This window comes from Thermobia domestica, chromosome 13, assembly GCF_964235325.1.
Source record: "Thermobia domestica chromosome 13, izTheDome1.hap1.1, whole genome shotgun sequence".
Taxonomy (NCBI): domain Eukaryota; kingdom Metazoa; phylum Arthropoda; class Insecta; order Zygentoma; family Lepismatidae; genus Thermobia; species Thermobia domestica.
The window spans coordinates 67,710,039-67,729,493 of record NC_137466.1 but is presented as its reverse complement, the minus strand read 5'-3'; positions in this window follow the sequence as shown (position 1 = coordinate 67,729,493).

Below are 19,455 nucleotides of genomic sequence, written 5' to 3'. Positions count from 1 at the left end.
TTTTGATCTATACAGGAGTAAAGAAAAGAATATTTTTAGTTTTAAGTCAGTTGGGTCTCTGAAACCACACTTAAAAAAAAAAGTATGGATGATAAAATGGTAGATCACATTAAATTTGTGACCAAATTCGCTTACTTTCGTTATTATCTCAATCCTATATATCTTCTTGTTTTCTCTCTCTCTTTCTCTTCTTTACTGTTTACTATCTGATTTCACTTTCATCATTTGTATATTCTATATTCTTTACATTTTCTTGTCTACATGTCAGTAGTAAACACATTACAAAATTGTTTTTCATATAGATAAATACAGCTATTGACACACATAGCCGATTTTTTAACATTACTTTTCTGTTTAATTGCTATTTAAATAGCATTTAAATATTATATTTTCATTATATCCAATAAATTGATTTAGAACTTTGTGAACAACTTAGGAACCAGAAGCCAGTACACATAATATATCACCCTTCACATTATTATATATCATGTCAATTTCTAACTTCATACAAAGTTTGATCTCGATCGGATGAATTTCGATTATTTGTTTTTGTTCCCGAAAATGAATGAAGATTTAACAGCCCATAACTCGGGAACCAAAAACCTGCATGGTATGAGTTCGGTTGAACTCGTCAGATATATAGTGTCCTTAATTTTTCAGAAGGAAATCAACTGGAGAAAGAAAAGTATTTTATGTACAGACTAGCTTTGTTCAACCCACTTCATTGGGATCTGCTATAAAAATATAATTTTAACTTAGAATTGCAAAAAGAAAAAAAAATCTAAAATGAAAATTTATGAGAAATCTAAGAAAATAATAATTAAAAAAGAAACAACAACACAACAAAATAAGAATTGAAAACTGATATAGCACAAGGCAACAATGAAAAATTTTTACAGAGTGGGTGACCTAATAGTATCTCTTACAACGTTGGTGCAAGTTCTATGGAAATTAAAATCAACGCCCATGTGCATGACCAACCTCAGCAATGAATAACTGACTCCATTGCTACGCAATGGACACATTGGTGTTCAATTATCACAAATTGTGGATAGTTGATAAGACTTTGGTAATCAATTATGCCAAATTGTGAAAATTAACAACACTTGGATGATCAATTATCTTAACTTGTGGATAGTTGTTTTCACTTTGATGATAATTATCTTAAACTTATGAATTGCTGATAACACTTTGATAATCAATTATCTCAACTTGTGCATAGCTGATAACACTTCGATGATCAATTATCTTTTTTTATCGATAGATCAATAACGATAGATCAATGAACAATCTAACTTATGGATAGTTGATAACACTTTGATAATTAATTGTGTGGATAGTTAACATCCAAACTGAAGTGCTAAGTACGTTCAAACATTCATCTCAAACGATTTAGCTGTTCCATCTTGGAAAGGTGACATATAGCTTAAATTACAATTTTATTATTTTCAGTTTTACATCTGAAACACTGGTATGATTTATTTTTTTGTCAATGACTATACACATAAATTGAATTAATGTTATTCTTTCTTTCGTATTTAATGATGTTCCCAATTACTTTGTTATTTTGAATTTTAATTAATAACTTGAAAACTATAAAGAATGACAACAATTTGAAAGGGAAAATAAATTCTACAATATTATTAACGTTTAATAAAAAGGTGCTCAACCATGTGACATATACCGTTCGATCATACTTATTGAACGGAACAAAATAATATGCCTGAGTGTAGAAGCTCATGCATGGGCGAAAAAATTGAGAATAGCTGATAACACTTTGATAATCAATTAGTCAAATTGTAAACAATTGATAACATTTCGATTATTAACTATCTCAACTTGTAAATAGTTGACAAAACCTTGATAATCAATTATCTCAACTTGTGAATACCTGACAATACTTCTGTGATGAATTATCTCAACTTGTGAATAATTGACAACACTTTGATTATTATTTAAACTTGTGAATAACTGATAACACTTCGATTATTAACTATTTCAACTTGTGAATAGTTGACAACACTGATGATCAATGATAAATTTCTTTGTACAAAAAAATTGTTGCCGTACGAGAACTACCTATAACACTTATTGAGAAGTAACTGATATTGTGGTATACCTTCATGAAGTTCTTTATTATATTATAGGTACAATCACGACAATAACACATAACACGGTTAATGAGATAAATACAACCTTAATATCAAGTATAATTTACTCTTAAATTTTCATTTCTGTTTTAAATATTGTTCTAAGACAAAACATTTATCAGTCGATAAATGACATCGACCTGAACAAAAATAACATTCTTGTAAGTACTCATGCGTAGTTTTTGAGAAAATAAAGAAATGAACTTTTGTACTGCTAAAAAGTACGCTGTTAGTTACCAATAATAACTGATGATTTTTATTTTGCTGGAAAAATTTGTTGTTTAAGTTGTACCTTGTAACGAATTACACTGTTAACTAACAGATATCAGATCATATGAACACTGTATAACTGATTGTATGTATTACTATGCACTGTTGTTTGTCTTTTATAAACTGTGACACTAATATATATATATATATATATATATATATATATATATATATATATATATATATATATATATATTAGTGTCACAGTTTATAACAGACAAACAGCAGTGCCTAGTATATATATTGTATATATATATATATATATATATATATATATATATGTGTGTGTGTGTGTGTGTGTGTGTGTATGTATAACATTTTACACATATATAATATTTTAGCTCTCTCCTTAAAGATCAGTAATCTGGGTACACAATCTATTACCAGATTTCAGACCAATATATTTTCTTTGTATACTTTTCGGTTAGACACTAACTCAAAGACACTGATTACTTTGGTTCATATTAGAATATAGGTATATGTACTAGATCGATATGATTCTTAATGTTATGAAGCCTACCGGAGGTCCGCGCTCACTTCAGGAGCAATATGTTTATACAGCATATTTCATCTTTCTCTTTAAACTTGTTGTTGAGGTATAAGTTAGTCTCTTTCTACGTTATTTGAAGCCCATTTTTACAAGTTTTCTTATTCTGTGGTATTTCATTTAGAAATTATATTACATTTTAGTTGTAGAAATTATATTACGTTTTGATTATAAAGTACTGACCCAATTGTTATCCATGATTTTATATCGCAGAAAGATTAACGAAGCAACTTTATCATTAATTATATATATACATCTTCATTAATTATATATATACTTCTTCATTTAAATAATGTTTGTTTTCTGTTCTTGTATTAAGTTCTAAGTGTAAGAGAACAAATAAACTAATTAAAAATGGAAATGGATATAAGGAAGGAACAAAAACTAGTTAAAGCTATCTACACTTCTTTTACCATCTTTTACCATGGAAACCTAGTGAGAATATAATAAGTTGGGAATTTAGAAACTATGTTATCTAGTATCTCCAAAATAAACTACAAGTAAATATAATAGACAATTTTAAACTATTTCTCACAGTATATAAAACCTCAGATAGTCATTTGCAAGTTCTGTGGCTCATTTGAGGCTCCTTAGTTTCGAAAAAAAGTCCCAAGAATGTGCTATCTCGTTTAAAAAAAGTGTCAAGAAAGTGTTATCTCGTTTCGAAAAGTATATACACCCTATGTTTCTACTTGAAGTGTTCTACCTCATCTTTATTTAGGGGGCAACTCTATTGAAAATTACTACATTGTGCTGTATGGTTGCGAAACATGATCGCCTACTCTGAGGGAAAAACGCAGACTAAAAGTATTTGAAAATAAAATCTTGAGGCAAACATTCGAACCCAAGAGAAACGGAAATGGGTAATGACGGAAACTCAATGATGAGGAACTGCATAATTTATACCGTTTACCAACATTGTTAGGGTCATCAAGTGTAGAAGGCTCAGATGGGTAGGTCATGTAGCCAGAATGAAACAAAGTACTCAATCGGAAAACGACCATTAGGGAATCCTAGGAGTAGATGTGAGAAGAACATTAAGTTGAATCTTGTAGAAATAGGAATACTAAGTAAAAACTGGATCCAGTTGGCTAAGGAGAGAAGTCGATGGAGAGCTTTTGTGAATGCAGCGTCGAACCTCCGGGTTCCATAGGTCACGGAGTTAGTTAGTTATTATCGTTTGACTAACTTTCCAAAATTATCATACCGACTGGCATAATCAAAGAAATCTACGATATCAGGCTGGCAGTTGCAAGACCTGTTTGTTGTGGGTTCATTACTTGGATATTGTCGTATCACGATATTTTCCATGTCATCACTCATTTCTAATCACCTTCTTTCTAATCTAAGCAAAAAAGACAGAATCATGGAACGGAATACTGAAATATACAAAACATAGATCACTATTGAGCTGTTTTCTTTTTTTTTTTTTTAAAGTGAAACGGATTCAAACGAAAAGATATAATACGAGTAGAAGTTAGGGTGCACGATGGGTCAGTGGTAAAGCATTGACCTCTGGTGGTTGGAATCCCTGGTTCGATCCCCGGAAAATTAAGCTTTTGAAGGACAACATCATATCCGTGGATTTTCTTGAGATACTCTTGTTTCCTTGCACATTCTCATTCCACAAATTCTCCCATCATCATTCACATGCCTTAATCATCTATCTCCCTTAGCCTAAAGGTCATAATTGTGTTACGTTAAACTGAAAGATTTCATTTCATTCACGAGCAGAAGTATCTATTACTGTATTTCTTTCTAAATCAAGAAAATTGTTGAGAATCATACCAAAGATATTTAAGAAAAATATCTATAGTTCTCTAAGAACCTTAAGAGTCTTCATTCCGGCGAAATTAAAATACCGCTAATTTTACAGTAATTATATGATATCTTCAAATAGATAAAAGATAATTGAAATATGAAACAAGAGCGCCCTAGACAATATTATTTTTCGTGAGATACCGTTATCACAAGTCACCTAGTGGCTTTCTGTTTTCAGCTGTTTAGAAACGCGAAAATAAATGCCGATTTTCAAAATGGCTTAAAATCAAAAGCAGATAAGTGAGTCGTGATAACGGTTTCTTATGTAAAATAATATTGTCTAGAGCGCTCTTGTTCCACATTTCGATTATCTTTTATCTATTTGAAGATATCATATAATTACTGTAAAATTAGCGGTATTTTAATTTCGCCGGGATGAAGACTCTTAACTATTTACAGACACCAAAGTTTGAACATTACAGGTTTGGCACTTAATGGTTTCCATCAGAGAAAAATTAATAGCAAAAAAATTAACTCTATGTCAAAAACCATATTTCAAAGTACATTTTCCTCTAATATTGCACCTATCAAAGCTTTAAATCGCTTTAACTCTGCACGTCTCTTTCAATTATCCTGTAGAGATAGCGCATGTTTTTACTTTTAATAAAAAAAAAATGCGATAACTATTATGGTATTGAAATAAAAATCTTTTCGGTTAACTTTTCGTGGTTGTCAACAGCAGAATTTTGTAATGCTGAAGAACGTTTTCACTTTATAGAACCCTTATTAGATGCATATATACACCACTAATCATAGGAATTGGCTGTTATGACCTTTACACACTAAATAACCACAGCGCGCCCCTCTTATTTTGCTCAATTTGAAATGTCAGAACCACATTCAGACAACGTGGTTACTGGAGATAAGCCTGCTATTTAGATTAAAGCATCACAACGCCTTGTCAAACTCCAAAAAAAATGTTGCCAATTTCTTCTTCCCAGACCCCTTGAATCGAAGGTCTCATCTTTCAGTTATTTCAGTTTTCTTTTCTACAGCTTAAGTTGTATTCATGCAAGGAGTCGACTACTATTTATATGTGTCTGTGATTGTTCATGGTAATCAAGTGATGAGGGGCATCAGTTTTCTTGTATGACATTCAAAAGAATAGACGTCTTCTCTTTTTTGATTAGAATAGGTAGCAAGGGAGATGCTTGTAGTTGGAAGAAGATACGACATTTTCTGTTCTCTTGTCGTCGTTACACTGTAGTGTAGACCAAAGAGTGTATGGGATTGCTTGGAGAAGAGACCTAGTTTTTCTTTCTTTCATTCTTCTGAAGTGACTGGCAGTTAGTGATTGGTGGTTTTGCATGGTGGCAAGTTGAACATAGGGCGGTTATCAAATTGAAAGCCTATCCTAGAGTGAGAGGAGGCTTTTACACATTACGTAAAAAGGAGATCTGAAAAGATCGTCCAACAATAGAAACGTGGTTTTATGTATGAGTTGGATAATGTAGATATATTATGTGTGTGTGTGTGTTGTTGAGAACCAGAAACGGAAGAAGCAGTGGAGGGATAGGTGAAGAATAAAAAAAAAGAGGCCAAAGGAGGAAGAGGTATAGGACACAAAGAAGGAAGATAGAAATGCAAGAACAACAAATACTGATGCACAAAAATCCCATTGCGAATGGAGGGGAAAAGAAAGAATATTTATCCGGTTTCCTTCAATGTCTTCTTTCCACCAAAGTTCCATACACTAGATCTACAAGTTCTTCTAACAGAGTTGCAGACTTGAGGACGATCCATTTGAATGAATGCTAAATATAATTCTAAAAAGTACGTATATATATATTATATGTATTTTGATACGAAGAATCTGACAATATCAACATTTTTAGTTGCAAAGAACTCAGTAATGATGGATTCAACAATAGCTTGACCTAAATTCATCTAGTTGTCGATTTACCTAGAGGTGCTTCTTCAAGTTAAGAAATAAAAGTGACAAGCCGAGGTAATGCTGGATAGCATTTAGTATTGCGAACAAGTCATTTCGAAAATGAGAAGGATGTCGGTACGACAAGTACATTTTCAAATTCGAGACAAAACGAGATCCTTGACAATTCGAGACAAGACGAGAAATTTCTGGAGTCTCGCGAACGAAGTCTTATATCTCAAACCAGACTTTTTCTGGAGGGGCAAGCATTAGTACGCGTATTTGGGCCCCTAGAAAAGTTGTTTTCTAATTTTTGGCCCCCTCTTTCCATTTTTCTCTTACTCTTTATGGGTCCCCCGGAGCCTGTGTGCCTTCCGCACTGCAAGGTCTGCGGGGCCGGTAGTTACGCCCCTGGGCCCGTTCCATACATGACAAATAAATTAAGGGGATAATATTGACAGATCTCAAACCCATACGAATAAATACAGGGAGTCCGTAAAGTCCTGCAGGAAAGTAAAACTCTTTAACTTGGAAACTATGTAATGTATTAAGAAATACATTTTGGTGTACTTACAGAAAGGTTCAAACTTTTGTTTCAGCTAGTTAAGGTTCATCGCCAAACCTCCAATTGTGCACCATTCACGTCCAAACACTCTTGCAGTCTTTTTGAGAAACCAAGAATTGCGTGTTGGAGGTGCTCGTCTGGAATGTTCAAAATCACATCAGTTATTTTGTTCTTGAGATCGTGCAGATTAGCTGGATTCTGCGAATACATCTTGGTCTTCACGTGTCCCCATAGCCAGTAATCACAAGGCGACAAATCTGGTGATCTTGCAGGCCAAGATGTGGATCCTCTTCGCCCAATCCATCTCTCCTTAAATTCTTCGTTAAGAAGCTGTCGAACTTGAAGGTCATAGTGCGGCGGTGCCTCATCCTGTTGCATGTGGACCTCATTAAGAATGCCTAACCTAGTAAGTTCTGGCAAAAGGAATGTCTGTAGTATGTTTAGATAATTGTTACCATTTACTGTCTCCTCTTCGAAGAAAAAAGGGCCGATAATGTGGTCCATTGAAACAGCACACATTCACTTTGGGACTACCCTGCTTATGCTCCTCGAATTCACGTGGATTTTCCATTCCCTAAATTCGGCAGTTGTGCCTGTTCACTTTTCCCGACACATGAAATGTGGCTTCATCTGAAAACAGAAATCGAGACAGAAGGTCACCATCTTCTTGTAAGCGAGTAAAAATTGACTCACAGAATTTCATTCTCATGTCACAGTATTCCTCTATCAGCTCGTGCACAAATTTTAACTTATAAGGCCGGACTTTCAAATTCTTGCGTACGATCTTGTGTAACATTGACTTCGGTATTCCCAGTTCCAATGACCTACGTTTAAGCGACTGCGTTGGACTCCTGGCTACGCTGTCCTGCAACGTGTGAATCACATCGTCACTCGTTTCTGGCCTTCCACTGCGTGGTAAATCTGACACACTTCCCGTTTCTTTGAACTTCTCGTACCACCTCTTGATACTTGTTTCTCCTGGAGGTGTTTTCCCATAAGTTGTTTGGAACTTTCTCCGCACTGAAACTCAACATTTTAATTCCGCAAACCAAAAAACACATTATGCCTTTTCTTTAATATACACCATCTTAAGTCACGTGATTACCAGCGCAAACGTCATCGAGCATTATGGTCAATATCGAGCATTGTGGCCAGAACAAAACTTTAAACTTCCCTTCTTCCAACCCCCAAAATTTATACACTTAAACATAACGGTTTCCAAGTTATAGAATTTTACTTTCCTGAAGGATTTATGGACTCCTTGTACAATTTCTAGGGCCCCTAATAATAGACATTTTTTACTGGAATGGGTCCAAGACTCATTTTCGTTTTATTGACCTTTTGTGTGCTGTTTTGTTTATGTAATGTAGTGAATCTGTTTGATGGTTCATTTATAATTTCATGTTCGTATCGCATACGGAGTAAGAAAATTTTGTCTTAAAATGGGCCCCCTCGAACGATTGGGAGCTCCCCTTGGGGGGCAATTGGCCCCTTACCTCTTACAAGTTATGGCCCTGTCTTAAACACTATTTTAGTATTACATGATTCATAGTATAACAACTATAAATTGATCATGTAAATTTACGAACACAATGAAGAACAATAATCAACGTTTAAATGAACGCTAATCATTACACAATTTACTTCAATAATAAATATGGTTTAAATATTATTATATCACATTTTTCGTGGGCCTCTCGTGATGTGTAAGGATTCTGATAACTTGTATATAAATTTAAGAAAAGAAATCAGTACGTGAAGTTTATATACCCTATAGTAAAAAAACATCTTCAACGGACCCCTTATTAAACAGAAACTTACCTTAAAAGGATATATTTCACAGTCCCATTAATTTAGTGCTAAGAAACTCCTTTCATTAAACGAGAACTGTCTTACGCTGACAACGGAAATCAAAATAAGCGTTTATTAAAAATTTCAAGTTCCGGAATGCAGCGTTAGAAAACTTCTACATGTTCTGTGAGAGGTTAGGTACATTACGTAACTGCGAAAAGTATTTCGTTCTTTGTTACCTTACTTATATTTAATCTTTAGGCTACCAAGCCCGTTCCAACATGTCTTCCAAGTTTGGCAACGTTGTTGCGATACTTAAAACGTTTGACTTTCTCTCAAATGTGTGTTCGGGGGGCAGCTCCACGAATCGTATCGAATTCTTCCGATGTATTACACGTGAGAGAAAACAGTTCTATGATTTGTATAGAGCCGAGGCTTCGTGGTTACTACAGCTGCTGTGGAGGTAGATCTACACGTTACCACACTTGCCATCGCAAAGTGCTCTAGACTGATTTAGGCTAGTGTCACCCGTATTCTCCACCATCACAAGTTCCGTTCGTATCAAGTGTCACCCCTCCAGAAGCTACATTGAAACGATTATCATATTCATGAACACTTTTCTGAATAGTTATTAGGACAGCAAAATGCATTTGCTTTATCTTGCATCTTGTTTAATGACATAACAACATTTTCGAATCATGGCATTATTGACAATCCTCATTAGCTGTTTCAAGTGGAACGACAGTGTTCGTGGAGTGTAAATATGCGGAATAGAATAGTAGGCCAATACATCATAAAGGTTTTCGTTGAAGGCGTACTTGATTCCCGAAAGTATGTCGACTTACTAAGGAGCAACCTTCCATTGATGTTAGAAGACACTCCACTAAAAACCGGAAGGAACATACAGTTCCATCAGGACGACTGTCCTGCCCACAATGCACGACTCATATATTTTTTATTGGAAGAAAGACCAGCCCATTCTCCTGATTTGAACCATTTAAATTTTCTCTGTGGGCAATGGTAAAGAATACGGTGTGTAAGGACATACCAACAACTCCGAACGATATGAAACGCCGTATTGCTGAGTCATTTCTATCATTTTGACTAAAATGCCCCAACATGTACTAAAATCTTTACATGGTAGGCTGGAAGTTTGTCGTACAACTAATGGACATAATTTTGAACATACCTTGTGAATGTGTGTGTTGTGTTGGAAACATTGTAGCATCATTTGGCTCACGGTAGTTGTCTCGTACTGTTAAATCGGATACCATTGGCCCATGGTATCAGTCTCGTATTGTTAAGTGGAGCACTAGTGGACCATGGTATTTGTCTCGTACTGTTAAATGGGGCACTATTGCCCTATGGTACTTGTGTCTTACTGTAAAGTGGAACAAAAGCACTTATCAGGTTTCTTTCGACGATATCTCTTGATATATTGGACTAGACGCGAACAATAAACACCGTTCAGATGCTTACCTCTTTCAACTTCCTTTACATGGCGTTCCAAGACTAGCGCTCGCTAAGAGCTCAGATTCGATATCCTCAGTGGGGCTTACATTCGTTTGTGGTTTGAGCTCGCTAACCATATTGGGGCTCGAACTCACTAGGACTCGGGATCGAGCTCGCTAGTAATTTAAAGGGCTCGTGAGCTCAAGAGCCGGGAACCTGGATTTGTAAATATCTCATTTGACGTAACCAATATTTCCATAGGATATTTTCTTTATGTTTTAAATTAACTTTCTGCATAGTACCCCGTATGAAATACCGAGATACCAAATGATAATTCTGGGTTTCTCATAATAGTGTTGAATTGTGGCCAAGTTTCTATGAAAATACCTGAAAAAGAACAGTTAGGACCTTTTACCTTCCTTTTCTCTATTCACTATATAACACAATATTATGTTGTCTGCAATGCGTGTGTATGTGTATGTTTATATGCGTGCCTTGCTTGCACACCTCAGGACTACTTGAATAACAAACAGAATTGCCAACTTTCGCCATTGAAGCGTGAGGAAATGGAAGAAAGCGACGAAATATGATCCCTTATTGAATAAGGTTACTCTGATGTGAGTGTTGAGAAGGCTGAAAGAAGGTAGAAATGCGTCCTAAAGAGATCAAAGAAGGAGAATAGAAGAGGATTATTTGGAGGGAACAGAAGTGGCCGTCTCTCTCTTTCTCTTTTTTTCCTTTTAGAAAGGCACAAGGAATCAAAACCTTGCGGATGTACCGCCAATGCAGAAAATGTACTCATAGTGTTCCACGTTTTTCTTGTGGATGGTCCTCACTCATATTATAGTAGTATTTCGAGGACTCCCTTTTCTAAAAAATCCCGTCTTTCTCTTCGTGAAACTATTTTTTTCTAATGTTCATCCTCTTTGTATGATAGAAGAATCCGGTTTCAAGAACCCCTCTCCTTCTCACATCATCTAACACTCGACTTACGAAGTAAGCTGAATAGCTACATAACCCATCAATTCTATCTGGTGATGCCAATTGTTCAACATATCTTTCTTTTCTTGTGTACAGTCCTTCTATCTTTTTTTTCCAGAACAATGGTTAACAGTGCTTATGGTAAAGGCATGTGTATTTGTGTGATAATTTGTTTAAAGCATGATTTGCGGGAGCGCTTCTCAAAACTGTGGTTCGCGGACCATATGTGATTCTCGAGGTATACCGTTGTGGTTTTTTAGATTTAACATTAGTCCAAAAACATTGAAAAGATGAAATTCAAGTAGATTGCGTAATGATCATACACTATATGGTCAGTTACAAACAGTTTAACCCTTTCAGACCTGATTTTTTGTTTACTCTCCGGTGTTATTGTTATTTTGAATTATTATTCTTTATGACTTAACAAATGAAATACAACCGTCAATTCGTTTGTGGATTTCATATTTAGAGAATTATGAACGAAACATTTTGCGTGCATTAGGGTTGAAATACGTATGTAAAATAAAAATGGGATTAATCGAACACATCATTGTGATCTATATAGTTTAGAAACTCAAAATACATCACTAAAACAAAAGGAGAATTTATTGCAAATTGCTTGTTTCGCCAAGAATAAAACCGCCTACGTGGCTGAGCTTTGTCAATTGTGATAGCCCCTGCAAGTAGTCTACAAGAAATGTGCATTGCTTCCTGACAACAGATTAAAACACCACAGAAATAGTGGAAAGTGATTTAGAAAAGTTCAAAGAATTCTGACATAAAAACCCAGCCATTTAGAATCCTACAGAGTAATTATATTAAGCTTAAAACTTAATGTACACAAATGTGACCACCAGGTCTGAAAGGGTTAAATAATAGATTTCAGAATTAAATATAGTAAAAGATTACATAACTTCTAATAGCATACATAATGTATTATTACAAAATATTATTGATAGCTATTAATTACTTCAATAAAAGTACTACGCATTTTCTTTTACTTTAATATCAGGCAGTGGCGGATTCAGGGGGAGGGCGATCGGGGCGATTGCCCCCCCCCCCGAAGAGGAAACTTTTTTTATTTTATATATAAATAAAACTTCATCAACCCTTACCGAAGAGGAAACTTTTTTTTATTTCATATATAAATAAAACCCATCTCAGAGTTTGGAGCTCTTAAAAGTAGCTCTAAGTAGCAGTATTACAATCCACCGCCCCCCAATAATTCAGACCTGGATCCGCCCATGATATCAGGAGTAGAAGTGAGAGGTCACGAGGCAATGACGCGCCCTTAGAAGTTCAACAAAGAAAGAAGGAAAAAAAATATTAAAATCAAATGAAAATCTAGGCATATTTACGTAAGCAATACTATTACCACGTAGACAGTGTTTATCCTCTAAGATGAGACTTCATTACAGCGTAGGGTCATATGAATGGATATATGTATTCATTCTCTTTAATCAGTGATGTCTTAATGTACTTATCTCAAATTTCAAAAGGGATACATTAGTTCATCTTTTAAACTTAGGAATTGTCAAGGAATAAAACGTTGTTAAATATTTTATAGGACTCTTGTATATACGAGGAGCATACTGAAAGTCGTGAGCAACATGTTTTCACAACCGTAATCTTTAGTTGTAAGTGAAACCAAGTATATCATCTCAATCTAGACCTTTCTTTCTTTCTTTCCAGACGTTGGCGCCGTTTGTTGCTAGCACATGACCATAGGCAGGATTTCCAAAATGGCGCACACCGATGTTTCGTTTCGACAGCGTGCTGTGATTGAATTCCCTGCTAAAGAGGACCAATCTACTTCTGAATTTCACCACGGATTGCAGCGTGCCTATGGAGATGTGTGCATGGGTGCCAGCAGTATCAGGAGGTGGTGAAACATTTTAAGAATGGAAACACGAGTATCGAAGGTGAGCTTCGCAGAGGGTGCCCTCGAACTGTCTCCACGGAACGCAACAAGGTAAGGGTTGATGAGCTGATTAGGGGAGATAGGCGTATCACTGTGAATGAAATCGCTGCAAAACTTGGTTTTGGACGTAGTGCGGTGCAAGAAATAATTTACAGCTTAGGATATCGGAAGGTTTGTGCCCGTTGGGTCCCACGTTTATTAACCAGGTCACAAATGTCAAAGACTAACCATTGCTCAAACCCTTCTTCAGAGATATCGACATGAAGGTGATAACTTTTTGACGAGTATTGTGGCTGGAGATGAAAGTTGGTTCCATCATTATGAACCTAAAACAAAACGACAGAGTATGGAATGGCACCACTTGAATTCGCCACCTAAAAGGAAACCGAAGACAATACAATCGGTAGGGAAAGTTATGGGGAGCGTCTTCTGGGATGCACAGGGTTGCATTCTGGTTGACTTTCTTGAGCCTGAACAAAACATAAATTCTGCCCGTTACACCCAGAAACTTTTGAAGCTCCGTCGTGCCTTGTGTGATAAATGTCCTGGAAAGAATCTCATTCTTCAACAGGATAATGCGCGTTTGCATACTGCACGTGTCACTATGAAGAAGATCAGGAGATTTGGGTGGGAAACACTTCCATATCCTCCCTACAGCTACGACATGACATCCTCCGACTACCATCTTTTCGGTTTTGTGAAGAGACTACCATCTTTGCGAGGCCATCGCTACGAGACACTGGAGAACATTCGGTAAGCAGTGTGTCAGTGTCTACGGCAGCTGAAATGGAATTCTATCACTAGGGTATTTTCAAACTTGCAAAATGATGGGGAAATGTGTGCAAAAAACGGAGACTATGTAAGATAAGTGAAAGAAAGGTCTGAAGATTGAAATAATATATTTGGTTTCACTTACAAATAAAGATTACAGTTGTGGAAAGATGTTGCTCATGACTTTCAATATGACCCTCAAATATATATATATATATATATATATATATATATATATATATATATATATATATATATATATATATATATATATATATATATATATATATATTAATATATATTTGTAAATTTGGATGGTTTACGTTATCCTTTCCATGGGTTAAAAAATGACAAAAATATAAACGTAAGTGATGTGCTCCTAACCTCTTTGTCTGCACGTACGATTTTTCTGTTTTGATATTGTTCATTAATTGTAGTCTCCTTTGCCTCCTCTCTCTCTTCCCTAACACCATACCCTCTAGCATGTCCCTCATGATACAGTTCCTTTCTACTTAGCCAATGTTCCAACCAGTTTCTCCTCCTCTTCTTAATAATATCTAAAAATGTTCTTTTCTCGTTCACCATTTGTAACATCGTCTAAATTCGTTTTCCGCTCGATCCAACTAATTCTCTCCATTCTTCTCCACACCTACATTTCGAAAGCTTCCAATCGTTTTTAGTCATTTTTGCGTAATGTTCATGTTTCTACCCCATGCAATTCAATATTTCACATGAAGCATTTTATGAGTCTTTTTTTTCAAGGTTCCACAAAATAGTCTTTTCTTCCTCCTAAAAAGGCTTCTTTCGCCATTCCTATCCTGGCTTATATTTCACGTTCACATTTCATATCATCAATAATAATACTATCCTGGTATCGAAAACTTGCCACCTGATCTATTTTCTTCGCTCCCAATTCCATATTTGACACTGACCGCTTCGTTCCATTCACCATGGTTTTTGTCTTTCTAACATTTATTTTCATTCCATATTCTTCACAACCCTTCCTCAAGTTTTCTAACATCGTATTGATTTTCTTTTCAGATCCTGCAACAAGCGCCATATCATCTGCAAATCGTATACACCTAACCATTTTACCTCTTACGGAAATGCCATCTTTATTATGTAGGCTCTTTTTCACTATCTCTTCTAGATAGATATTAAACAATGTTGGCGAGAGACAGCATCCGTGTCGAACTTCCCTTTTAATTGCACTTTCCTCTGTTATTTCCTCCCCTATTCTAACACTTGTCTTTTGATACAGAGATTTCAAAAATCGTGCAAGTCACACAATGAGATATTTTCACTCCGTACAATAAATTTTTACAACAATGTCGCATAATCCTATTATAAGATAATTTCCAATAAGAATACAATTGAAAATTAGTGGTCAATTATCACCTCTTACGGAAACTCAAACATGGAAATGCAGTAATATAATCTTTTATAGGCCTAAGTTGAGTTAAAAAAAAGTTCTGAAAACCTGTAAACTTTGGCTTTAAGTGACAGGTATGATGTTCATTTTTATTTGTAAATATACGTATTGCTTTTACAGTGGAGAATGTAATGAAAATTTAGGAAGGGCTTTTGGTTCATTAGTTTCTGCAGCCTAATGTCCCTGAGACAACATGAGACGTTGACCAATAGCTTAATGTAAAATTCATATCACATTAGCTCTCATTGGGAACTGAACTGGAATGTTCTTGCACCGAGAAAACACTTAATTAAATGAGAAATCAACAATATTCTTCTTGCAAGTATAAATCGTAAGGGGAGAGTTAGTATTTATTCGATTATATGGGTGACACCTTCTACTGGCTGATCTGACGGAATCACTGATGTATTCTAACTAACTCTATAGCCTATGGAACCCGAAGGTACAATGCCGCCTTCACAAAAGCACTTCACTGACTTCCATCCTTAGCCAACTGGATCCAGTTTCTACTTTGTATTACTATTTCTTTTAGATCCACCTTAATATTGTCCTCCCATCTGCTTGTAGGTCTTCCTAATGGTCGTTTTCCGATTGGAGTTGATGTATTCTACAGAAAAGAAAAGTGCTGTATTAGAAACGAAAAGTGCTTCTACCAACTATTTAGAATAAATGTTAAGTCTTTACAGTTGCTATTAGGTAAATCGATATTAATTTCTTAGGTATTCATGTAGAATAGAATCTTGTAAAATTTATTATAAAAGGACTGACCAAATATTGGGATATTGTAGCATTAAATTGAGCAATATTAAAATATATGGTGTTAAAATTGAGCCATAATATTTTATCACAAACAGACGACAGGAAATATTGACTGTACCGTGGCATTATGTTGAGCAATATATTTATTAACTATATAATATTATTTAATATGCATCATTCAGTTAACTCTATACCAAGAATGTAATATCATCAGCGAATTATGGAGAGCTCAGGATAACAGCGTATGTTTTTAGAGTAACATGCCAACTCGATACCATTATAAATTCTTACTGTATCTTGTGATATTATTAAATTTATAAGAACTGGGACTGGACAGAAGTAGATGAACCTCGGTAACTCGGAAACTCCTCACTAACAACAAATAAACATGTGTCGAAGTGTTTACGAAATTTCTGCTTGGGGCAATTTCTGTAAAATTTTAGAATTTGTACATCACTTTTTTTTTTAAAGAGAAAATGGCTGAATCGTTTGAAATGAATTTTTGAACATAACACTTGGCTCTAATTGCGTTTCCAGAAATTCACTTTGAATTCACCCTGAGGGAAGAGTATGTATTCAAGGATGGGATAGGAAGGAGGAGGGGGAAGAGGACTCAAATACTCCTTTCAAATATTTTTCCTAAATCTTATTCCTCCCGTACGAAGAAAGGCATTTCAGCTTGCTCTTTTACTAATTAAGTAAGGGGATGTAAAAATAAGTAGATATAATGCAATACAAAAATGGAAGTGTTGTATTCTTTTATCAAATCAAAATTTAATGAGACAAAGTGATGTAGAAATAAATAGACACAATAAAAATGAAGTGTCGTACGCTTTCAGCAAATCAAAATTTAGTGAGATAAGGTTATGTAGTAATAAATAGATACAATAAAAAAGAAGTGATGTATTCTTTCATCAAATCAAAATTTAGTGATATAAGGTGATGTAGAAGTAAGTAGATACAATAAAAAAGGAAGTGCCGTGTTCTTCATCAAATCAAAATTTAATGAGATAAAGTGATGGAGAAATAAATAGATACAATGAAAAAAGAAAGTGCTGTATTCTTTCATCAAATTAAAATTTAATGAGATAAAGTGAGGTAGATATAAGTAGATACAATAAAAAAGGAAGTGCCGTGTCTTTCATCCAAACAAAATTTACAGAAAAGATGATGTTGAAATAAGTAGATACAATAAAAAAGAAAGTGATGTATTCTTTCAACAAATCAAACTTTACTGAGATAAAGTGACGTAGAAATAAGAAGATACAATACAAAAAAAAAGAAGTGTTGTATTATTTTCTCAAATCAAAATTTAGTGAGATAAGGTTATGTAGAAATAAGTAGATCCAATACAAGAAAGGAAGTGTTGTATTATCGTCAAGATTTAGTGAGATACAATGAACCCATATACTATCCATTCTGTACACTTGTACTGTTGTTTCAGGTTAAACTGTGTTGGACAGTTATATCTCAGGAAATTGATATACAATTTGTACCTTAAGATAAATAAACAAGCAATCTAGTTTCCTTTTGTTTGTTTGTTTGTTAAGTAATTAAATTTACAGAAAGGAATGCGTATGTGTGTCCTTTTGTAGAAAAAAATATAATAAGAAGAATAAAATAACAATGAATATCTTAAAAGATCTGACACATTTTGGTGACAGAACATAATCAAAACTGTCAAGAATGAAAAAAGAATGGCTGTTAAGAGATAACGTTTGACAGTTGCGGACATAATTCCAATGTTGGTCATGGATACGGGAAATATTTCAAGGGGAACAAATTGCGAATCTAGTTCATTGATACGCATTGCGTATATACGATATATCATTCTGCTTTACACATACTAAATGTAAATTCTAATTACGAAGTATATATTTTTGAAGTATCTACTAATGTGAAATGAAGTCCAGCTAATTTCTCTTAAAGCAATTATATGTGATTATAGAGTACATAGAGTACTCAAAAGTAATGTAACCAATTGTTTTGATATTATTATTATTATTATTATTATTATTATTATTATTATTATTATTATTATTATTATTATTATTATTATTATTATTATTATTATTATTATTGCGAATTCGTCCTCTCCCCCAATACTCTGTTGCCGGATTGGCTTGTTTTTCATCAACAGGCTTATACATGACCATATAAAGGTAATTAAGAAAGTTCTTTCGCTTTTTGTGGAGTCTGGGTTCAATTGACCCTCACATCGTGAGTTGAATGCGAATGGAGATAAGAGGAAGGTCAGTTGTTGATGTGGGTATATCCAACATACTACCTGGTTGTGGTACTTCAGTTGCACCGTGAACTTGCGTAACGACAGAGTGAACATGAGACCTCCACAGAGCATCATAACGGCGTGTATGCTGTACGAGTTCAAACTGGGGTCAAACGCCGCTGCAGATACACCAGGCCTTCCACAGACAGTGCAGCGGTGGTTTAACAAGTTTAAGAACAGTGACGAAACACTCGAAGACACACCAAGTGCCAGAAAACCAACACATATACGAAATGAAGATTTTCAGGCACCAATTGAGACAAACAGTGGCCAGACACGTGAGGAAATGAGACTACAATTCAGTGTGAGTGGAGAAACCATTCGACAGTACCTCTATCAATTTGTGAAGCACTACAAGTTGGGTCGATGGGTCCCACATAATTTGACTCCGGACCAGAAGGCAACGCGAGCAGACACTTATTTCTTTGATGTATCGTCTGAGGAAGGAGCTATTTCTGGGGAGGGTGTTGATATGTGATGAGAAGTGGGTCCTGTACGAAGCTCCACGGCGTCATCAGAATTGATTTGTATTCCATAAACCGGTTCGAAAAGAGCTGAAACCAGCACTGCACCAAAAGAAGGTCCTCCTGTGTGTTTGATGAACTGCTCGCGACATCGTACATTGGGAACTACTACCAGCTGGTGAGAGCAGCAATGGAACTGTGTACCGCCAGCAGTTGAGCTGTATTCAAGAAAGACTCAAAACTCTGGAGCCAGCACTTCTGTACCCCAAAGGGGGGTCTCCTGTTAAAGAACAACACTAAGCCCCACATGGCTAGGATGACCCGAGACACCATTCTACTCCTTGGATGGAAAACACTATTGCATCCGCCATACT